Genomic DNA, 25208 nt, shown 5'->3' with positions numbered 1-25208 from the left:
GAGAACTCTAGAACTTTTTGGGAGCTAGGACTCAGTAAAAGGGGGCATTTGAAGAAGTGGAATGTCTGAAAAGTAGTTTTGGGGTGTATTGCTGTATTGCTATGATTAAAACTCCCTCTCTTATTCCAAAATCTCTGAAGTCTGCAATACACGCAAGGATTTCTGAATGTTCCTTTTTTGTTTCCTTTCTCCCCCGGCTTTTTGGTGGAAATCAAGAACAGGGGGCTGAATGACTCATATGGCTGAGATTTTGTACAACTTGACAGTAAAGACAGTGAGATGAAAGACACTGAGCTAATCTAGCAGAAGTAAACATTGGGAGGTAAGTCATAACATGAGAACCTACCCTACCCTCCCCAAACACATCCTCACCTTACCTCCTCCTTAAAATTTGCAATAGATTTTCAATAGGATGCAGAATGGGAATTAGTCCAGTTTTACCCAGATCTGAAGGGGAAAAGATGATCATAGCTGATGAACTGTAATCAAGAAAATTAGAAAAGATAGATAACTCTATTAAAAGCAATCTAAATGAAGTAGGATAGTTCTAATCCTATGAGATCAATTCATAGCATGATTATTAACATATCAGCTTATTTAAATTATCTTTTTATGAAAGTCCTTTGAAACCTTTAAAAATGAGGAAGATAGGATAAAGACAAATGCTTTTCTTTTCTTTTTTTTAAATTTAAATTAAATTAGCCAACATATAAGTACAACAGTAGTTTCGGATGTAGAGTTCAGTAATTTATTAGTTGTATATAACACCCAGTGCTCATCACATCACATGCCCTCCTTAATGCCCATCATTCAATTACCCCATCCCGTTGCCCACCTCCCCTTCAGCAACCCTCAGTTTGTTTCCCATACACTGAGTCTTTAGGAATCTATGTATTTGACAGTCAACATTTATTGAGTATTAGTTACCTTAATAGATCCTGTGGGAAGATGCAAAGGAAAGTTGTGGTCTCTGTCCTTGAGACACAGAGTTTATTTCACATACATGGAGTTCTTGTCTATTGACAGAAAGGGTAGTAGCATGGAATTTCAGCTTTTGAAAGGAAGTTAGAGTACTATACTATTTTCTAAAGCAGCTATTTAAAAATTATATATATATATATATATATATATATATATATATATATAAAGGAGATGTTCAAGCAGCACCATTTAGCCTCTGTTTTTAATTATAATCTGAGGAAAGATTAAGAGAATTCTAGAAATATCAGAGTCAGTAACCTATAATTATAGTGATTAGAACTTGAATGTGTGTGTGTTGGGGAGAAAAAAAGGAGAGTAAAGAAAGGTTCAGATGATAGTATTAAAACTTAAGAGAGAAGTTGGGGATTTTTTTTTTTCCATATAACAGAATACTTTTTTTAGGTATTAAAACTTTTTCAACTAGTTTAGGAAGCTGGAAAAATTACTAAATCAAATTCATATTTGGAAGCTATTGAGTTTTTTTTTCCCTCTCCTTCATTTGTAAATATGTCCTCCAAGTTCAGTACTAGGCAACCATATGATTTCATTCTCAAAATAAATGTGTTATATTCTAGCATAATATTAAGATTCCATGAAGTTTTCATTCATTTTAAACCTTCAAGAAGGAGAAACTAGCTCCTTCAATGGAAGCTCAAGTTATTAGTGGAAAGCTTGGGCTATGTAAAAATTTCTGAATTGAATCGAAATCTGTCTGCCTATGATTTCCATATATTTATACCAGTTGATCATTTAGAAATACAAATAGAATATGATTATCCCTTTTCTTAAGAGACCTGAAATATTTGAAGCTATCTACCATACCATACCAACTTCCATTCTCCTCTTCCAACTCCTTGTTTCCTATCCCTCGAGCTAAAAGTATTCATTTTCTTCTGTTCTTTATGGGATATGATTTGAAGTTCTTTCATTTACAATACAAAACAAACAAACAAACAAAAAAAAACCCTCCCACAAAACCCCCCAAAAAATCAGTGTGGCAATATCCTTCAATATCACAATTAAGACAGAATATTTCAAGGGTCATTTAGTCATTCATTCATTCATTCATTCAAGAAAATACTTACTGAATACCCACTAGAGCACTGTGCTTGATATTAAGGATAAAGCAGTGGACACAATGGATTAAAATACTTAACCTCATGGAATTTACATTTAAGTGGGGAGGAGAGAAAATATATGAGATAAATAATATAAAGTAACTTAGAGAGTGATAAGTACTTGAGAGAGGAAAATAAAGTAGGATAATCATATAAAATGGGGTGGAGGAAATGGTGTTATAGTCCTTGGCTAAAATGACCAGGGGAGTCCTCACTGAGAAGGTAAGTGTATTAGTCTGGTTTTCCAGAGAAAGAGAACAAATAAGATATAAGGACATATTGTTACATCTATCTATCTATCTATCTATCATCTATCACTTATTGATCATGAAATTTGTTTAAGGAATTGATTGATGTGGTTATGAAGGTTGAGAGGTCTCATGCTTTGTAGTTGGCAAGCTGGAGACCCAGGAGAGCTGATGGTGAACTCCAGTCTGACTCTAATCCAAAGGCAGAAGACCTATGTCTTATTTCAAGGACAATCAGGCAGAAAGAACACATTTTCCCTTACTCAGCCTTTTTGTTTTCCTACCTAAGCCTCCAGTGTCTAGGATGAGGCCTACCTCACACTGGGGAGGGCCATTCTAGTCTATGTTGAGATAAATACCCAGGAATTACCAACATATAGATGGGGTTTAAATGGAAGAGCTTAGACAATATCACTAAGGAAGTGAGTGATGTTAAAGAAGAGATCAAGAGGCAGCCCTGAAAACTTGAAACCCCAGGGTGGATGACCCACATAGAATTGGAGAGAGTGCCTCCTATCTTCATACCCCTTGTTCTGAAGCCCCTAAGATCGTATTTATCTTTATGGCAGTTCCACCATACCATGGACTTCTACTGTGCTTTTTGTTCCTGACTTTCTCACCTGTACACTCTCAGTCTTTCTTAGACTCATGGAAATCTGTTTTGTGTTGCTCCTAAATTGCATCCTCTTCCTCCCTGTCAATCCTGCATGTTGTACTCACCTTGCAGGGGCAGATGGACCCCCCCCCCCCACCCCACGAAGTTTGGTTTGAACATGGAGACTGATGATGCTACGAGTTCATACCAAGAGGATATAAAAAGATTCATGCACAGTTAATGTCTCCTAAGAGATGAGGGCAGTCCTCTCAAGCAGAACTGAAATGGCTTGAGAAAGCAAGGCAAAGAGTTGGCTTCTGATGTTTGTTTTGGTTAGAAGTCGGGGCTTGGTGGGAATTTCTATGCACAAGAAGGGGCTTGCATGGTTTGAATCTCTTGCCAGAGCCAAAGAAAGAAGTGCTCAGACTTTCTTAAAAGCTTGCCCAGGGATGCGTGGGTGGCTCTGTTGGTTAAGCATCTACCTTCTGCTCAGGCCATGATCCCAGGGTCCTGGAATCAAGTCCCGAATCAGGCTCTCTGCTCAGCAGGAAGCTTGCTTCTCCCTCTCCTTATCTCTCTCTCTCTCCCTGACAAATGAAAATAAAAAATAAAAAATCTTTAAAAAAAAAAAAAAAGCTTGCCCAGGTGTAGGGAAAAAGGGGAAGAGGGTGGGGTGAGGAATAAAATGTGTCAGCAAATATCAAAAAATGGAGTCAGAGTTCTTCTTATAGCCTGGTTTTGTGCCACTAATATTCTGGACTTTGGTTCAGGATCATTCTTTTATTCTTATTAAACCCAATCTTGTTAAATTCAGTCTGTTATCCCAAGCCACCAAAACCGTTTGGAGCCTTATTTTTTTGAGTAGTGTTTTTGCAATACTAGCAAGCTATTTATCATTGAAAAATGCAATGACTATAACCTCAAAATTTTTGATGATGTGGCATCCAACTCAGTTATTTCTTCTGGGTTGACATAAACCATTAACTATCCTTTAGCATAGCCAATGTCTAATTCACCAAGTTAAGCTAGCCCCCAACCTTATTATTCTAGATTGCTCAAAGACATTTTGATCAGATTGTGAGCATGTGAACCCTCTTATGTAAGCCCAGATGATCTTCTGGATTAATAATGGCCTATCATATTAATAATGTTATCAAGGGAGAAAATATGGCTTGAATTTGCTTTTTGATCAGCCATGCAGAATGCTGCTAGGAACCAATCACAGATTCACCTCCCTATTGATTTTTGAAGGTACTGTTTTGACTCTTTCATCTATCTCTGGTCTTTTTAATATTTTATATTTATATTTTCATAAATATAAATATATTAATATTTTTAATATTAATAATATTGCTGTTAGTACCCAGTGATAATATTAAAATATTAATATTTTTAATATTAATAATGCTGTTAGTACTCAGCAATCTGCAAATTATTTTCATCATAGTTTATAATTCATCATTGTTTGGAGATATGAATTCATTTAGAACAGAAACGTGCTGACCAATAAAGTCTTTACCCTCTTTCGGCCTCAATTCCTTCCAGGAGTGTTTAGTCTGAGTTTGGGAGGTTGAAAAACATAATCTTTATGTCATTTTATCATTAGTTCAAAGTCATGGTCTTCTCTTGCTCCCCCCGCAAAAAATAAATAAAAGTTGCTTTGATATTTTAAATTTCCCCCCAGAATCTCAGCTCATTCAGGAACTTCATCTCCCTAAAATGAGTCTTACTGGGCCTGCCACTCTCTTATTCATGTTCACTTATTCATTCATTCATTCAATTGGCAATACTTTCTATTTGCTGTGTTCTTGGCACTGTATTACCAAGAGGATAAATAAGATAGATATGGATACTTTCCAATTGTATTTTTCTTTTTAAAATATCTGTAGCTACTTTTTAAGTTTTCTTTGTACTTTCCTCCTCATTTTATTATTTGTAATTGTACTCAAAATTGCATTTTTGAGAACATGACTTTTTTTAAAGATTTTTATTTATTTATTTGACAGAGATCACAAATAGGCAGAGAGGGAGGCAGAGAGAGAGGGGAAAGTAGGCTCCCTGCTGAGGATCCTGGGATCACGACCTGGCCGAAGGCAGAGGCTTTAACCCACTGAGCCACCCAGGCGCCCGAGAACATGACATTTTTGAGTCATAATCTCTTTAGGAGTCTCATGCCATGAGTAATACATATCTTTGCTCTAAACGTTTTGAAGACATTCACATAGTGCAGAGTGTACAATCCATGATGTCCAGTCTTCTTTTTCTTGGACAAAAATAAAATCAGGGGGCGCCTGGGTGGCTCAGTGGGTTAAGCCTCTGCCTTCAGCTCGGGTCATGGTCTCAGGGTCCTGGGATCGAGCCCCACATCGGGCTCTGCTCAGTGCGGAGCCTGCTTCCCCCTCTCTCTCTGCCTATCTCTCTGCATCCTTGTGATCTCTGTCAAATAAATTAAAAAAAAAAAGAAGAAAAAAATAAAATCAGGATATCATGGTCCCTTTTTTTCAAAATCCACATTATTTTCACTTTACCAATCAATTCTTCTTACTGTCAGAACCAGGCGCAAACTGGTAATTTCTTCTAGCTCTGTCCTTGCTTCTTAGAGATTAAATTGTCATTATTGATATTTAAGCACCCTTACATGGTTGACTTTTAGCCAAATAAAATGGACAGTTGAAGTCTTCTTTCACTGTTCTTAAGGACAAAAGCCTCTCCTGTCTTGTTCACCTCTAATATCCACACCATGTTGGGTGCTCCATATTTCCATAATGCTCACTATTATTTTTTACTTATTCAGTACTCTCTAGTGTGCTTCTGTCTTCAGGGAATGAAGATTTCTGTGCAGATGTTAATTTTCTTACCTTTAGCACTACTCCATTGCTCCTTTTAAAACTGCTTCTTTTGAGTGAGACAAGTCCTTCTATCATTATGTTCTAATTTTGGAATGACTCATCACATCTTACAGATTTATTTTTTTTAATAACTTCATTCATTCAACTAATACTAAATGCCTATAATAAGAATAGTAATAAGTTATTGAGCATTAACTGTGTGCCAGGCAGTTTTTAAATTACTTTATATGAATTAACTATTTGATTTTTATTTTTTTAAATTTTTTCAGTGTTCCAAGATTCCATGATTCATTGTTTATGCACCACACACCTAGTGTTCCATGCAATATGTGCCCTCCATAATGCTCAGCACCAGGCTTACCCAACCACCCACCCTCTCACCTACAAAACCTTCAGTTTGTTTCTCAGAGTCCACAGTCTCTCATGCTTCGTCTCCCCCTCCAATTTATCCCAATTCACTTTTCCTTTCCTTCTCCTAATGTCCTCAATGTTATTCCTTATGCTCCACAAGTAAGTGAAACCATATGATAATTGAATCTCTCTGCTTGATTTATTTCACTTAGCATAATCTCCTCCAGTCCCATCCATATTGATACAAAAGTTGGGTATTCATCTTTTCTGATGGAGGCGTAATATTCCATTGTATATATGGACCACATCTTCTTTATCCATTTGTCTGTTAAAGGGTGCCTTGGCTCCTTCCACAGTTTGGTGATTGTGGACATTGCTGCTATGAACATTAGGGTACAGATGGCCCTTCTTTTCACCTCATCTGTATCTTTGTGGTAAATACCCAGTAGTGCAATTGCAGGGTCATAAGGTAGCTCTATTTTTAATTTTTTGAGGAATCTCCACACTGTTTTCCAAGTGGCTACACCAACTTACATTCCCACCAACAGTATAAGAGGGTTCCCCATTCTCCACATCCTCTCCAACACTTGTTTCCTGTTCTGTTAATTTTGGCCATTCTAACTGGTATGAGGTGGTATCTCAATGTGGTTTTGATTTGAATTTCCCTGATGGCTAATGATGAATATTATCTGTGTGTGTCTGTTAGCCATTTGTATGTCTTCTTTGGAAAAGTGTCTGTTCATGTCTTCTGCCCATTTTTTTTTCTTTACAGACAGAGATCACAAGTAGGCAGAGAGGCAGGCAGAAAGAGAGGGGGAAGCAGAATCCCTGCTGAGCAGAGAGCCTGATGTGGGGCTCGATCCCAGGACCCTGGGATCATGACCTGAGCCGAAGGCAGAGGCTTAACCCACTGAGCCACCCAGGCACCCCTTCTGCCCATTTTTTGACACGATTATCTGTTTGTGTGTGTTGAGTTTGAGAAGTTCTTTATAGATCTTGGATATCAGCCCTTTCTTTGTAGTGTCATTTGAGAATATCTTCTCCCTTCCCATGGGTGGCCTCTTTGTTTTGTTGACTGTTTCCTTCACTGTGCAGAAGTTTTTGATCTTGATGAAGTCCCAAAAGCTCATTTTTGTCTTTGTTTCCTTTGCCTTTGGAGATGTGTCTTGAAAGAAGTTGCTGTGGCCAGTGTCATAGGAGTTACTGCCTATGTTCTTCTCTAGGATTTTGATAGATTTCTGCCTCACATTGAGATCTAAAGACCAAGTAATAATACGCAAAGATTTTTTGATCTTTATAATCTCACTACCATAGAGGGATAGTAAGAACATTTTCCAAGGTCACATAGATTTTAAAAGGAGGAATATGACCATATTCTGGGTATAGGCAATTTAGCAATGGATAAAAAGAAGAAGATTCCTTTTTATAAGGAATTTACATTCCAGGGAAATAAGCAGATGGAAAATAAATAAACAAGATACTTTCAGATGATAGGTACTATGAAGAAAAGTAAATGTGGGATGTGGTAGAATGACAGGGGGTAATATAACTCTATCAGATTGTCACAGAAGCCTCTCTGGAGAGGCTACTAACTGTGGGTCAGCCAGGATACTTTCATCTGCAAGTAACAAACAACCTGAGCACAAAATAGTTTAAATGATAGAAGAATTAGTTATCTTACATAAAAAAGATGTCTTAAGGTAGAAGGGCTCTAGGATTAGCCAGAGACTAGTGGATGTAAGAAAATACTGGTTCTTACATACCTATTTTGGCATGTGGATTAGGTACTTTCTTGCTTGCAAGATGAGAACATCACTTCTAGGCATTCCATACTCAGGCACCTTAGGCCAAGTCCTTAGGTAAAAATGACAACTTCTTTACATAGGTCTCTTTCTCTCTGTCTCTCTCTCTTTCCCAGACCACAGACATACAGACACACACACCAGCAAGAATTCTCTGTTCTCAGAAGACTTTGCGTTGCATCTATTGACCCAAATTGTATCACCTGCATGGGAAATAAAATTACCAGGACTGGCCTAGAGTTTAAGACTTAAGCTAATTAAAGTTCAGCTCCTGGAACTGAGATTTGAGTCACTTTTCTAAAGTACAGGAATGACCAGAGAAAGTTAAACAATCAAAAAATTAGTGAAAAAAGAGGGCATAGATTTGAATAGGCAACCACTAGTGCCTATGATATGCTGAGTCCTGAGCAATGAGAAGGAGTTAACCATATGAAGATCTGGGGAAGGGTACTCCAGAGAAGGGAAAAACAGGTGCAAGTCCTTGAGAATAGAAAGTATTTTGGTATGTTTAAGGAACAGAAAGATGTGGAGTTGAAACACAGTGTATTAGTAACAGGGGAAAGGGAAAAGGTAAGAAGTGAAATAGTGTAGTGTTTAAGAATCCAAGCTCGACTCCCTTTTTTTCTTTTTCTCTTTTTTACCTAGCATCTAGTGCCTAGATTCAAATAAAGACCTGCCATTTGTTATTTATTTGGCTTTGCACAAATTACCTTAACTATCTGTGTCTCAGTTTCTGCATCTTTAAAGTAAGTATGAGTTATAGACAATTAGGCAATTATTCAAAGATGAAAAACAAGATATAAATAATGATTACAACAGGGTCTGCAATATGTAGGTATTCAGTAAAAGTTAACTATCATTATTATATCATTGGTTCAGGTTTCATGCCATGAGGACTTCATAGACCATAGTAACATATTTTTATTTTATGCAAATTAAATATGAAGTCATAGTAACAGTTCAAGCAGGGAGTGAGGGAATATGATTTGAATTTTTAAAGAATAATTTTTTCTGCCATGCATAGATTGGAGTATGGGGTAGAAGAGGAGTAGATGTGGTATAGTTTGCAGGACTTTGCAGTAACTTAGATCAGGTAGGTTTGACTAGGATGAAAGAATTGGGGAGGGAGGCAGGGCTAATGGAACTTGCTGATAGCTTATACCTGAGTTTGTGGTTAAGTTTGTAGTTAAAGTTTTATCTAAGTTTGTAATTATGTGACTTGGAAAATTTCTGTATATTGGACTTGGAATGTTGGGGAAGTGGTAATGCTCTTTATGGAGATAAAGGGGCCCATGGGATTCACAAAACTGACAAAGGGATCTTTGGAGCAAAAAGGTAGAGAACCTTTAAAATTCCTTGTGCATGAATCTGTTCTTCCACATTTTCCAAGAGACATTTTCTCTTACCTTTCTTCTTGGGAACTCACTTTTCTTCTATTTACACACTTGATCTGATAATAAAACAATTTGTGAAGAAGGTTTTTGTCAAACTGGTTTACCACAGAGCAGAAGTGAGAACATAATGAATCTAACCCTTGCTTGTTGAATATGTCTCAAGCCTTTCAAGGCCCAGATGTTCAAGTTTAGTAAGTAACTCTCATGAGAAGTGATTTGTAGTTATTTTCATTTTTATATTCCTTATCTTTCCCTTCCAGCTGTTGGTGCCTATTTTTTCCTGTAGGTAGAAAATAATTTTATTTATTTAATTAATTTTTTAGAAGCGGTTGGGAGGGACAGAGGAAGAGAGAGAATCATAAGCAGGCTCCATGCCCAGTATGGAGCCCCATGCAGAGCTCAATCTCAAGACCCTGAGATCATGATCTGAGCTGAAATCAAGAGTCTGACACTTAACTGACCAATCCACCCAGGCACCCCTGTAGGTAGAAAATCATTTTAATTTCTTTTGTTCTCAGAGTCAAGATGGAAGGTGGATAAGCTGGCCATTTCAGTTGAACCCTATTGTGTTCTTTTGAGGTGGTCAAGGTGACCTTCATATTGGTCAGATATATGCCTCTCTCCTACATGTCTCTACTCCCTAACAATGTCCTGTGAGGCTGTGATCTGTGTGGGCATCCAGTTTTACACATCACATAGATTTTTCTTTCATACATGTCTTACTGAAGACCAGCAGCACTTAAGGAAGTCCATGAAGTTCTTGCAAATGATTCACACCTTGTTGCATTTTGAAGACAACATAACAAAACCAAAACCTTTTAAATATAATTGTTTTTGGCAAGGACCATTTTGTGTTTGTTTGGCTCAACAAGTACGATAGCTCAGAGAATATACACAGTTGATCAACGTATCTAAATATTGGAGTGCCACTATTACTTGGGCACATTAATTATTTTTTCCAGTGGTGATGATGAAATTAGCTAAATCACTCTTTTCTACTTTTCTTCCTTATGGTGAAAATTACTAGATCAGTCATAACCTTTTTTGGTTGCAAAATACAGAAATCCAACTTGAACTAATTTTGGTGGAAAATCCAGGCTTAAGAATTAAAAGATGAGTTAAAAAAATTTTTACAAGACAAGGAGCAATTCCAGGAATATTAGGGACTGGCATTTGAACCCTGCCAAGACTTGTTTTCTTTCCATCTCTCATCTTTTTTTTTTTTTTCCAGAACACTTTCCACTAACAGAAAGCTTTAAGGCTGCATCTTCCCAGATTTAGCATCAGAAAGCAAAGGATTCTACCTCTTAGATACACAATGAAAAATATTAAAGAAGAATAGTGGTCAGATTAGATCAGAAGCCCAACCATGGTCAAATTGCTGTGAAAAAGGAGCCTAGATTACGGAGTATTTAGCAGCTCAGACCATAAACCCACAGTTGGTTAAGGGACATTTCCCCCCAAAATGAAGGATGTGGTTCTCTAAGGAAGAGAGGGCTACTAGACAAAACCAAAACAAAATAATTAAAAACCCAAGCAGCAAGTGTTCACTAAAATTGTTCATTTTTGCGAGGACCAGCGGGAATCAGAAGTTATCTCAGCAACTAGGCAATAAAGATTTACTGGTTCAGAAGTTGGGCATACCTCTTCTTAGTTTTTAGTCCCAGGCAGTTAAACTCATTGGGTGATTTTCTTAACATACTTAGATATCTAATTCAAGATCAGCACATTTCCAGCAATCAAGTCCCATTGAATTGTTTTACTTCCTTTATGTCTTTGTTTTAATTTAGAGAAGTCTATTATTTTTTCTTTGTCTATTCTTTGTCTATTGTGCCTCAGGGACTTTCCTTTTCAAGAAGTCATTTAGTATATAACCAATCTGAACTGCTCTGGGGGTTAATCAGTATTTTTTTTTTTGCATACTAATAACTGGTTGATAGACTAGAACAGAATTATTTGGAATAAATAGACATATCTGGAAGGGGTTTTATTTATAGCTGGAGTAATTCCTCATTTTATAGAAAAAATGAGATTCAGAGAAGGTAAGTGATTTTCCCAAGGTCACATCTCTGATTACAAACAAGTCTGCATTAAAATCCCAAGACCACCCACCTGACTTCCATAGTTTTGTGTCGTTTCCATTGCCTCAGGCTTAGTGAAGAAAATGCGAGAATAAATTCAACAATAATAAATGCGAAGATCAGATTGGATTATCCCAGTTCACTTTGAAAAACACTTGTTGCCATTAGGACTTAGAATATAAAGCTGGCTTGATAAGTAAAAGGGAGGTGCCTGGGCAGAGAGACACTTGCCTCCTTCGGTAGGCAGAACCCTCAGTGTTGAGAATATTGTGAGCAACATAGGAACTCTCAGAGGAACTACCTCCTCTGAGATTGACCCAGGTCCAATCAGATTCTATTTATCATATATCTCCCTAAGCAGTCCCTTTATTTGGCTTTGCCACTGCTGTGGCAACCCATCATCACCATAGTGATCTTTTGTCTAAAATGCAAATTGGATTGCATATGCTCCAACTTAAAATAGTTCAATGTCTACCCTTTCCTGCAACCACATGGTATAAAGTTCATTTCCTTCATCCCAGCATACCTTTCTGGCTCTTGGGTCTCTATCTATGCTAACCCTCACCCTTGACTTTTAAGAATTGGAACTCCTAGAAGTGAACGCCATGGAATCTTACTCATCTGCACACATCTGGTAATATGCAAATATCTATTGAACTGAATCTCTTTTGAATCTAGACTAGGTCTACACATCAAAAGAAAAAACCCTCTTAGTGAATAATTCACTGTTTTATAGACAAAACTCTAAGTCATTGCTCATGTTTCACCTCCTTAGTCTTCTGAGACTAGATTTATTGCTGTTGTGATATTATAAGCAACTCATTAAGTAAATGGAATTGGAATTTTGCAATCTGGCTTGCAGCTTAACACAAGGCAAAGAACTTTTCTTATTTAGTTTTTGATGTTCCGGGACTAGTTAGGTTTTTCCCTTTTTGGATCTTTTATACATTTTTGGTCCAATTGCAGTTCTGAAAAAGAGTGAATGAAATATGTAAAACTACTAAGGGCCAGAAGACTGTAAGCCCTGATGAACACAGATATGAATCATTGACAGAAGACAGGGGTAACTCAGAGCTACCTGGGTGGGAATTCACGGGCTCTGATGTTTGGAGACCTCTCTAAATATGGAAAGTCTTTCTGCCTTGCTCAGTTGTCAGTTAGAAAGTTGAAGCTGAGGCTGTCCTTTTCATGCAAGGGGTCAAGATTTTTTTGAGATTGTTAGTGAACATGTTTCTTGAGATATATGTAAAACTGGAGAGTTTTTATTTTTGTTGTTGTTTGTTGTTTGTTTGTTTTCATGAGCACTACTCTCAGATACTCCTTAGAATAGATTAGAGTCAATTAAATATTTCTTGAGTAGAATGTAGGGAACTTAAGGAAATGAGAAAAGATAGGCCTAATTTAGTGGCATTATCTCTACTGTGGGGAGGTAGAATTTAGCGAAGTTAAGTCGTGGTCCAAATTGCACTGTCTTCTAGGAGAACATTTTGGTTATGATCAGTGTATAGAATGGAGACTAACTTGGAAGGCTGGTGGTGGGCAGGGAGTGGGGGAGTTTTGACCATGGATATATCCAGGTATCAACTTTCTGTGGCAAGACTGATCCTGGGGTCCTGCCACCTAATCACATTGGTCTAAGATTGTCTTTGGAGGTGGGTGAGACTGGCTGTCATTGTCAAGCATTAGTGACTTTGAACAGATAGGAGGCAGAGACTTGAGAGCCTTATGTTCAGTTCATTGGTTTTCTTCCTGTCTCCATCCCTTGAACTCTGTCTGGCACACTGGGACACATTAAAGAATTTATTGCATAAATCATAAATCCCCATTTTTGTTATATGTATAGTTCAAAAAACAGGTAGAGCTTGTTTCAGAGAGATGGTTTCTGAGAAATTCTTAATTTTAGAGCTATTTCTCCTTCCTCCTAAAGGCACACCAACAATGGCTTCTGGGACTTAATGTCTTCTGGTTATCATATCTCTAGGATCAAGTCCTTGTCCTTTGACTCTCTAGATGCCTTCTATGTGCCTTCTCCCCTACACCTCAAGGTTGCTTGGCCCCAAATCTGTTTCTCCATCCTTACATGTTTCCTACAGTAATGCCCATGTCTCATCTGTCTCATGTCATTGTCATCTGGCTCCCCTCTTCCTGGCCATTCTCTACACTTCTGGCTCCATTTCTGTGGAGCCCATGATTCTTTTTAAGCATCAAGGCTTAAGAACTTTGGACTCATTCTTTTTTTCTTGGTAGACACTTAATTTCCACATACCCAGTTGGTTAATATGTCCTGCCCATCTTCCTTCTCTTTCTCATTATTGCTTCTTCCTTTTTCTTTTTTTGTGATCACTGAGACCAAGACTTTCTATGCTTTATTGTTTAGCCTTTGTAGATTATTAGAGCTCCTTATAAATTTTTCTTGTCTCCAGTCTTCTCCATCTACAAATCATCTGGCATTTTGATGTAGGTTAATTTTTCCTAAATAGGTTTTCTAAGTTACCAGCCTACTGTTATATATATAATTTTAGGTTCTACTATTTGGCAAAATGCTTTTCAAACCAGTGACCCCATTGTTCCTGTAAATATGTAAAGCCCAATCCTTTTTCCATGGCTTCGTTTATGAGGAAGGCTCTGGCCTGGTTTATGATAAAGCACTTGCCTGGAAACTCTGGCTTTTGCTCTCTGCCACCTATCAGGGCTCCGTTCAAGCATATCTTACCACTTTCATGAAATTTTATTTAACTATTCCACTCTACACTGATGGCATTTTTCACTAACTGTAGCCCTTAGAAGCTGTGTTGTTTTGGGGCACCTGGGTGGCTCAGTGGGTTAAAGCCTCTGCCTTCGGCTCAGGTCATGATCCCAGGGTCTTGGGATCGAGCCCCGCATCGGACTCTCTGCTCAGCGGGGAGACTGCTTCCTCCTCTCTCTCTGCCTGCCTCTCTGCCTACCTCTGATTTCTGTCTGTCAAATTTAAAATATATATATATATATATATATATATATATATATATATATATATATATAAAGAAGCTGTGTTGTTTTGAATGGTCTACTCTTATTTTACCTGCAATAACATAAGTCCCTTGACATGAGAGATCTTGCCTCCTGTGTCATTGGTGGTCTCCTCAGTTCAAGCTTAAGTATCTACAATACTCTGAGGGCTTAATAAATATGCTCTCTGCCTAAAAAAATACTACTGGTACATTTATTTTATTTTGTCATTTCTAATTACCAAGCACTAGATATTAAAATCTTAAAAAGATACGCACTGTTATTTGCAGGTATTTTTAGTCTTTATTTTCTAGGTAGGATATTTGGGTGGAATTTGCAAGAATAAAATGGTTACAGAGAAGGGATTCCCTCTGTCTTTTATAAACTATTTTATAAGTATGCCAAACTAATGTTATCATGATGTTATCATCATTCCAAAACAATATCTTTAGAGGAAAATTTAGAAGGGATGATTCAATATCCAGAATTTTTATAGTCATTATTTTTTAAAGATCTTTTATTATTTATTTATTCATCAGAGAGAGAGAGAGACAGAGAGAGAGAGAGCACAAGGAAGGGTAGTAGCAGGCAGAAGGAGAAGCAGTAAATGGAATATACTGCTAATAATAAATGGAATTATAAATTATAAATGGAATATATAAGGGAGTTCCATATGAGACTCGATCCCAGGATCCTGGGCCAAAGGCAGATGCTTAACCAACTGAGCTACCCAAGCATCCTGGTCATTACTTTTTTAGTTAAAAAATTATGCTGAATTGTTGACACACAATGTTACATTAGTTTCAAGTGCACAACACAAATAATTTGATATAGTCGTCACTTTAGTTTTGTAGTTCTATAGCTAAAAGCAAGTGAATCCTCCTTATTGCTCTCATATCCAGAGTTTTTTTGTTCATCTTTTGTCACTTAATAGTAGTAGTAGTAATAGTGTAATAGTAGTGGTTATAGTAGTGGTATAATAATAATAACAGTAGGAGTAGTAGAGGTATAGCAACAGTAGAAGTAACAGTAATACCTACCATTCATATGTGTATTGTGTACCAGGCACTGTGCTTGGTGTGATATATATAATATTCTATTGATTTTATTTATTTTTTTATTTATTATGTTCAATTAGACAACATATAGTACATTATTAGTTTTTGATGTAGTATTCAATGAGTCATTAGTTGCACATAACACCCAGTACTCATCATATCATGTGCCCTTTATAAAATTTTGTATTAGTTACCATTAAAAGGTCAATAAACTTGCTCAAGTAAGCTAATAATTTGTCTAAGGACTCCAGTTTGTAGTTGGTAGATCTGGAAACGAAGCTCAAATCTGTCTATTTTAACTTAGTGAAGTCAATGGAGAAAGGCTTTTTAAAAGTATAGATTTTTTTAATGTATTTTTTGTTGAGGTCTTCTTCTATGCTAGGTCTACATGAGTTTAGTTGAATCCTGAGCTTTCTGAAGGTACTAATAATGCATGGTCTATGCAAACCTGGAGAGAGAATTTGAGCAGTTCAGAGATCTAATGTGGGAGAAAATCAGCTCTTACACTCCATGAGTTTTTTAGCAGACATTTAAGCTAGAGTTTTGAGTGAGTTATATTCATATAAACCAAATGTGTACTATTTTGGAGTTCATCTTCATCTTGCTTTTTCAATCTTGAATTAAGAAGTCTATTCAAGGGGCGCCTGGGTGGCTCAGTGGGTTAAGCCTCTGCCTTCAGCTCAGGTCATGGTTTCAGGGTCCTGGGATCGAGCCCCGCATCGGGCTCTCTTCTCAGCGGGGAGCCTGCTTCCCCCTCTCTCTCTGCCTGCTGCTCTGCTTACTTGTGATCTCTCTGTCAAATAAATAAATAAAATCTTAAAAAAAAAAAAAAAGAAGTCTATTCAAAAAGTGCATGAAAGTCCTGAGCACCTCTGCTAACATGCCAGGTGCCATTGCCAAAATTGCAGCTTCCCACACTTGTGAATGCCAAAGTCACAGCTGTGGGAAAGTCGGAAGCTGTTGACATTTTCAGAGCTGAGCATCTGAAGCCCTTACGTTGTGTCACATTTCCTATGAAATGAACAGACTTTCTTTTCTACCTGGGAGACATATCTCAGTCCTAAATCAGAGCCATGTGTGATCCTTATGGCTCAAACACTGCAAGCTCAGCCCAGTCATTTATCCCAGACTTGGGCCAAGACTATGGGCTCTGGGGCTGAGGATGTATCAGTGGGGTGAAGCCCACTCCAACCACAGAGACTTAGAAAGAGCATCTTAGGTGCTACCGAGCACCTAAGATGAGAGCCGAAGTTGGAAATGAACTTGATTTTACTTGTCAGCTAAGGTAAATGGAATGTCATATTAGTTTACATAATTTTCATTTTCTGTCATAAGAGATCTTTCAAACTCTATTATTTTCAATTAAACTTATTAAAGTGAAATAAAATTAAAAACTCATTTCTTTAGTCATACCAGTCACATTTCAAGTGCTTATTAGCTGTATATGGATAGTCACTATAGTTTTGGAGAATGCTGAAATGACATTTCCATTTATTGCAGAAAATGTTATTGGGTAATACTGGGATCAACTTTAAAATAGTCAATAGAGGGGCTCCTGGGTGGCTCAGTGGGTTAAAGCCTCTGCCTTCGGCTCAGGTCGTGATCCCAGGGTCCTGGGATCGAGCCCCACATTGGGCTCTCTGCTCAGCGGGGAGCCTGCTTCCTCCTCCTCTCTCTCTCTCTCTCTGCCTACTTGTGATCTCTGTCTGTCAAATAAATAAATAAATAAAATCTTTAAAAAAAATAGTCAACAGATATAGTTAGGATACTTTCCTATCCACTGCTTGATGCTCCATAGTAATGCAGAAATGGACTTTCTTCTTGCCTTCAGCAAATAAAATCCTTCAGGGACCTAAATATGTAAACACAATACAGACACCAACATAGATACATCTGAACACATGGCTGACTCTAGTTGGGAAGTATCTAGAAGCTTCATACACTTGAACAGAATTTTTATGAAGAATAAACTTTTGATTGGAGAAGGTAAAAATAATTCTTGATTGAAGAAAGAGTGTGAGCAACATTACTGGAACATGAAAGTGTACATGAGGAAGTTAGCATTCAAGGTAATAGTTTGATGTTACAAACAACAAACAAAACCCCCCAAAGGGAATGCAAAATTTTGTCTCAACTAATTATCCTTTCCCCTTGAAATTTCCAAAGGGAGAAATGAGGTAAGCAAGATACCATTTATAAGTTGGGTTACTGCCAGGACTTCTTATGTTGACTTGTTTGGAATACACAGCTTATAATAAAGGTCAGTGATAATCTCACCTGAGTTCTCAGCACAGATCCAAATTTAGGGACATTTTCATACTTGGCCAGCCATTTTGCAAAGTGAGCTGAGGTGATGCTGGCATGTATTCGCCCACAAGTGAGGAAGGGAGATGAACTAGATGATCCATCTCAGGGTATGGAGGAAATAGGAGGCAGATGAGTGAATTGTGTATTGGTGGACACCCTTTTCCCTCTTACAGTGACCTCATCCACCTGTCCTCATGACTCAGGGTCCCAGCACCCCGTGTTTCATGTATCCAGCAAACTCGTCAAATGTTCTTATGTTTTGTAAAGTTTATCTGTTTACTAATGTTTTCTATGTAAGTGATGAAGCAATCTGAAAGATGGAAAAAAGGGAATCTGTGTCTTCTTCAGTCTTTTTATCTTTATTTATTTTTACTGTATTATTGTATTGACTTGAACATCCAATATAAAACTCCATAGCAGAAGTAATAAGTTTTTGTTATTGTTGTTGTTGTTATAGCTGACTTTAAGGAGAATGCTTCAAAGTTCCATCTTTTTTTTTTTTTTAATTAATGTATAATGTATTATTAGCCCCAGGGATACAGGTCTGTGAATCGCCAGGTTCACTCTTCACAGCACTCATCATATCCCATACCTTCCCCAATGTCTGTAATCCAACTACCCTCTCCCTACCCCCTCCCCCCAGCAACCCTCAATTTGTTTTGTGAGATTAAGAGTCTCTTATGGTTTGTCTCCCTCCCAATCCCATCTGGTTTCATTTATCCCTTTCCTACCCCCCAAACTCCCCACGTTGCCTCTCAGCTTCCTCCTATCAGGGAGATCATATGATAATTGCCTTTCTCTGATCGACTTATTTCACTCAGCATAATACCTTCTAGTTCCATCCATGTCATCACAAATGGCAAGATTTCATTTCTTTTGATGGCTGCATAGTATTCCATTGTATATATATACCACATCTTCTTCTTTTTTTTTTTTAAAGATTTTATTTATTTATTTGTCATAGAGAGAGAAGCGAGAGTGAGCACAGGCAGACAGAGTGGCAGGCAGAGGCAGAGGGAGAAGCAGGCTCACTGCCAAGCAAGGAGCCCGATGTGGGACTCGATCCCAGGACGCTGGGATCATGACCTGAGCCGAAGGCAGCTGTTTAACTAACTGAACCACCCAGGCGTCCCCATACCACATCTTCTTTATCCATTCATCTGTTGATGGGCATCTAGGTTCTTTCCATAGTTTGGCTATTGTGGACATTGCTGCTATAAACATTCAGGTGCACATGCCCCTTCAGATCACTACATTTGTATTTTTAGGGTAAATACCCAGTAGCGTGATTGCTAGGTCATGGGGTAGCTCTATTTTCAACTTTTTAAGGAACCTCCATGTTGTTTTCCAGAGTGGCTACACCAGCTTGCATTCCAGCAACAGTGTAAGAGGGATTCCCTTTCTCCACATCCTCGCCAACATCTGTCATTTTCTAACTTGTTAATTTTAGCCATTCTCACTGGTGTGAGGTCGTATCTCATTGTGGTTTTGATTTGCATTTCCCTGATGCCAAGTGATATGGAGCACTTTTTTTCATGTGTCTGTTGGCCATCTGGATGTCTTCTTTGCTGAAATGTCTGTTCATGTCCTCTGCCCTTTTCTTTTATTCTTTCTTTCTTTATTTATTTATTTAGAAGATTTTATTTATTTATTCGACAGAGATCACAAGTAGGCAGAGAAGCAGGCAGAGAGAGAGGAGGAAGTAGGCTCCCTGATGAGCAGAGAGCCCGGTGTAGGGCTTGATCCCAGGACCCTGGGATCATGACCTGAGCTGAAAGCAGAGGCTTTAACCCACTGAGCCACCAGGTGCCCTCTGCCCTTTTCTTGATTGGATTATTTGTTCTTTGGGTGTTGAGTTGCTAAGATCTTTATAGATCTTGGATACTTGCCCTTTATCTGATATGTTTGCTTGCAAATATCTTCTCCCATTCTGTCAGTTGTCTCTTGGTTTTGTTAACTGTTTCCTTTGCTGTGCAGGAGCTTTAGATCTTGATGAAGTCCCAATTGTTCATTTTTGTTCTTGCTTCCCTTGCCTTTGGCAATGTTTCTAGGAAGAAGTTGCTGTGGCTGAGGTTGAAGAGGTTACTGCCTATGTTCCCCTCAAGGATTTTGATGGATTCCTTTCTCACATCGAGGTCCTTCATCCATTTTGAGTCTATTTTCATACGTGGTGTAAGGACATGGTCTAGTTTCATTTTTCTGCATAGGCTGTCCAATTTTCCCTACACCATTTGTTGAAGAGACTGTCTTTTTTCCATTGGATATTCTTTCCTGCTTTGTCGAAGATTAGTTGACTACAGAGTTGAGGGTCTATTTCTTGGCTTTCTATTCTGTTCCATTGATCTATGTGTCTATTTTTGTGCCAGTACCATACTGTCTTGATGATGACAGTTTTGTAATAGAGCTTGAAGACTGGAATTGTGATGCCACTAACTTTGGCTTTCTTTTTCAACATTCCTCTGGCTATTCGAGGTCTTTTCTGGTTCCATATAAATTTTAGGATTAGGGCGCCTGGGTGGCTCAGTGGGTTAAGCTGCTGCCTTTGGCTCAGGTCATGATCTCGGGGCCCTGGGATCGAGCCCCGCATCGGGCTCTCTGCTCAGCAGGGAGCCTGCTTTATCCTCTCTCTCTGACTGCCTCTCTGCCTGCTTGTGATCTCTCTCTGTCAAATAAATAAATAAAATCTTTAAAAAAAAAATTTTAGGATTATTTGTTCCATTTCTTTGGAAAAAAAAAATGGATGGTATTTTGATAGGGATTGCATTGAATGTGTAGATTGCTTTAGGTAGCATAGACATTTTCACAATATTTGTTCTTCCAATCCAGGAGCATGGAACATTTTTCCATTTCTTTGTGTCTTCCTCAATTTCTCTCATGAGTACTTTATAGTTTCTGAGTACAGATTCTTTGCCTCTTTGGTTAGGTTATTCCTAGGTATCTTCTGGTTTTGGGTGCAGTTGTAAATGGGATTGACTCCTTTTATTTCTCTTTTTTCTGTCTTGTTGTTGGTGTATAGAAATGCAAATAACTTTCTGTGCACTGATATTATATCCTGACACTTTACTGAATTCCTGTACAAGTTCTAGCAGATTTGGAGTGGAGTCTTTTGGGTTTTTCCACATAAAGTATCACATCATCTGCAAGACTGATAGTTTGACTTCTTCTTTGCTAATTTGGTTGCCTTAATTTCTTTTTGTTGTCTGATTGCTGAGGCTAGGACTTCTAGTACTATGTGGAATAGCAGTGGGGATAATGGACATTCCTGCTATGTTCCTGACCTTTGTGGAAATCAGTTTTTCTCCATTGAGAATGATATTCGCTGTGGGTTTTTCATAGATGGCTTTGATGATATTAAGGTATGTACCTTCTAGCCCTACACTTTGAGAGTTTTGATCAAGAAAGGATGCTGTTCTTTGTCAAATGCTTTTTCAGCATCTATTGAGAGTATCATGTGGTTCTTATTCTTTCTTTTACTAATTAATGTATTATATCATATTGATTGATTTGCAGATGTTGAACCAACCTTGCAGCCCTGGAATAAATCCTACTTGGTCATAGTGAATAATCCTTTTAATGTACTGTTGGATCCTATTTGCTAGTATTTTGGTGAGAATTTTTGCATCTGTGTTCATCAAGGATATTGGTCTGTAATTCTCTTTTTGATGGGATCCTTGTCTGGTTTTGGGATCAAGGTAATGCTGGCCCCATAAAATGATCTTGGAAGTTTTCCTTCCATTTCTATTTTTTGGAACAGTTTCAGGAGAATAGGAATTAGTTCTTCTTTAAATGTTTGGTAGAATTCCCCTGGGAAGTCGTCTGGCCCTGGGCTCTTGTTTTTTGGGAGATTTTTGATGACTGCTTCAATCTCCTTACTGGTTATGGGTCTGTTCAGGTTTTCTATTTCTTCCTGGTTCAGTTTTGGTAGTTTATATGTCTCTAGGAATGCATTCATTTCTTCCAGATTGTCAAATTTGCTGGGGTATGGCTGCTCATAATGTTCTTATAATTGTTGGTATTTCTTTGGTGTTGGTTGTGATCTCTCCTCTTTCATTCATGATTTTATTTATTTGGATCCTATCTCTTTTCCTTTTGATAAATCTGGCCAGGGGTTTATCAATCTTATTCTTTCAAAAAATAAGCTCCTAGTTTCATTGACTTGTTCTATTGTTTTTTTTGTTTTGTTTTGGTTTTTGTTTGTTTGTTTGTTTGTTTCTGTTTCATTGATTTCTGCTCTGATCTTTATTATTTCTCTTCTCCTGCTGGGTTTGGGCTTTCTTTGCTGTTCTTTGTCCAGCTCCTTTAGGTGTCAGGTTAGGTCGTACACTTGAGATCTTTCTTGTTTCTTTTGAAAGGCTTGTACTGCTATATATTTTCCTCTCAGGACTGCCTTTGCTGTGTCCCACACATTTTGAACCATTGTGTTTTCATTATCATTTGTTTCCATGAATTTTTTCAATTCTTCTTTAATTTCCTGGTTGACCCATTCATTCTTTAGAAATTTGCTCTAGCCTCCATGTATTTGGGTTCTTTCCAAATTTCCTCTTGTGATTGAGTTCTAGCTTCAGAGCATTATGGTCTGAAAATATGCAGGGAATGATCCCAGTCTTTTGATACCAGTTGAGACCCGATTTGTGACCCAGGATTGATCTATTCTGGAGACTGTTCCATGTGCACTAGAGAAGAATGTGTATTCTGTTGCTTTGTGATGGAATGTTCTGAATATAACTGTGATGTCCATCTGGTCCAGTGTGTCATTTAAGGCCTGTATTTCCTTGTTGATATTTTGCTTGGATGATCTGTTCATTTCAGTGAGGAGGGTGTTAAAGTTCCCCTACAATTATTGTATTATTGTTGATGTGTTTCTTTGATTTTGTTATTAATTGGTTTATATAGTTGGCTGCTCTCATGTTAGGGGGATAGATATTTAAAATTGTTAAATCTTCTTGTTGGACAGACCCTTTGAGTATGATACAGCATCCTTCCTCATCTCTTATTATAATCTTTGGTTTAAAATCTAATTTATCTGATATGAGGATTGCCACCCCAGGTTTCTTTTGATGTCCATTAGCATGGTAAATTGTTTTCCACCTCCTCACTTTAAATCTGGAGGTGTCTTTGGGTCTAAAATGAGTTTCTTTTAGACAGCATTTTGATGGGTTTTGTTTTTTATCCATTCTGATATCCTGAGTCTTTTGATTAGGGCATTTAGCCCATTTATATTCAGGGTAACTATTGAGAGATATGAATTTAGTGCCATTGTATTGCCTATAGGTGACTGTTACTGTATATTGTCTCTGTTCCTTTCTGGTCTACTGTTTTTAGGCTCTCTTTGCTTAGAGGACACCTTTCAATATTTCCTGTAGAGCTGGTTTGGTGTTTACAAATTCTTTTAGTTTTTGTTTGTCCTGGAAGCTTTTTATCTCTCCTTCTATTTTCAATGATAGCCTAGCTGGATGTAGTATTCTTGGCTGGATGTTTTTTCTCATTTAGTGCTCTGAATGTATCATGCCAGTTCTTTCTGGGCTGCCAGGTCTCTGTGGATAAGTCTGCTGCCAATCTAATATTTTTACCATTGTATGTTACAGACTTCTTGTCCTGGGCTGCTTTCAGGATTTTCTCTTTGTCACTAAGACTTGTAAGTTTTACTATTAGATGATGGGGTGTGGACCCATTCTTATTGATTTTGAGGGGGTTTCTCTGCACCTCCTGGATTTGGATGCTTGTTCCCTTTGCCATATTAGGGAAATTCTCTACAATAATTCATACCAATATACCTTCTGCTCCCCTCTCTCTTTCTTCTTCTTCTGGAATCCCGATTATTCTAATGTTGTTTCGTCTTATGGTATCACTTATCTCTCAAATTCTTTCCTCATGGTCCAGTAGTTGTTTGTCTCTCCTTTGCTCAGCTTCTTTATTCTCCATCATTTGGTCTTCTATATCACTAATTCTCTCTTCTGCCTCATTTATCCTAGCAGTAAGAACCTCCATTTTTTATTGCACCTCATTAATGGCTTTTTAAATTTCAGCTTGTTTAGATTATAGTTCTTTTATTTCTCCAGAAAGCGTTTTTATTTCTCCAGACAGGGTTTCTCTAATATCTTCCATACCTTTTTCAAGCCCAGCTAGCACCCTGAGAATCGTTGTTCTGAACTCTAGATCTGACATATTACCAATGTCCGTATTGATTAGGTCCCTAGCCTTCAGTACTGCTTCTTGTTCTTTTTTTTTTTTTGTGGTGAGTTTTTCTGCCTTGTCATTTTATCCAGATAAGAATATAAGGAGAGAATAAAATACTAAAAGGGTGGCAAAGACCCCAGAAAAATGTGTGTTAACCAAATCAGAAGAGACCCCAGATCATGGGGGGAAGAAAGGGGATAAAAAGCAGTTCAAAAAAAATTAAAAATAAAAGAAGGTAATATAGATATTAGACTGGTGAATAGAACAGAGCCACCCACTTAATTCTGGGAATACTTTGGTCTCTTAGAAGAAACTACCTCCCAAAATTTTAATGAAAGAAAAACATATATATACGTATATATATATACATATATATATACATATATATGTTTTTCTTTCATTAAAATTTTGTATATATGTATATATATAATATGTATATACATGTATATATATACACACACAAAATATAATATGTATATACATGTGTATATATATATATATATATATATATAAATAAGGGTAAACACAATAAAGGGATGGAATATGACTGTAAAGATGAAAATTTTTTAAAAATTCTAAAAAAGGAGTTGATAGGATAAGTTGGTTGGGAAAAGAAAGAAAAAGAAAGTGGAGAAAATTTGCTCAGCCCGGAGACTAGAACAAAGCCCTGTGCTAGATTTAGGGTATATTTTGATCTATTAGAAGAAGTTGTATCCCAAGAAAAATTTTTTTGAAGAAAAAACCCTATGTGTATACAAAAAATAAAGTTAGATACATTAAAGGATAAAATATGACTATAATAATGAAGGTTCAAGGAGCCCCTGGGTGGCTCAGTGGGTTAAAGCCTCTACCTTCGGCTCAGGTCATGATCCCAGGGTCCTGGGATCTAGCCCCACATTGGGCTCTCTGCTCAGCTGTTCCCTCTCTGCTCTCTGTTCCCTCCTCTTTCTCTCTGCCTCCTTCTCTGCCTACTTGTGATCTCTGTCTTTCAAATAAATAAATAACATTTTAAAAAAGAAAAAAATAATGAAGTTTCAAAAAGATTTTTTTGAAAGGTATTGTTAAGATAAACTAGTTTAAAAATGTTAAAAGAGGAAAGAATAAAAGTTATAAAAATAGAATAAGAAAAAATAAAATTAAAAAAATAATAATTAACATTGCAAGACTAAAGAATCATGGGGAGAAAGCCATCAATTCCATACTTTGTTTTCTTCTCCTCTGGAATTCCGCTGTTCTCCTTGATAAGTGAGCTTGGTCTT

At 37.4% G+C, this 25208-nt stretch overlaps 1 long non-coding RNA gene across 2 annotated transcripts in view; it reads left to right on the top strand.

The window, feature by feature from the left end:
• Nucleotides 1-25208, top strand: part of LOC125102677 (uncharacterized) — a 263935-nt gene that overhangs the window by 94434 nt on the left and 144293 nt on the right. For both annotated transcript variants that reach the window (XR_007128168.1, XR_007128167.1), the window contains exon 2: nucleotides 217-322. This is a non-coding gene — a long non-coding RNA (uncharacterized LOC125102677). The remainder of the gene's footprint in view (nucleotides 1-216; nucleotides 323-25208) is intronic.

Source organism: Lutra lutra, chromosome 6 (assembly GCF_902655055.1).
Source record: "Lutra lutra chromosome 6, mLutLut1.2, whole genome shotgun sequence".
Lineage (NCBI taxonomy): Eukaryota > Metazoa > Chordata > Mammalia > Carnivora > Mustelidae > Lutra > Lutra lutra.
The sequence above is the reverse complement of the archived record's forward strand: the minus strand, read 5'-3'. Positions and strand labels throughout refer to the sequence as shown.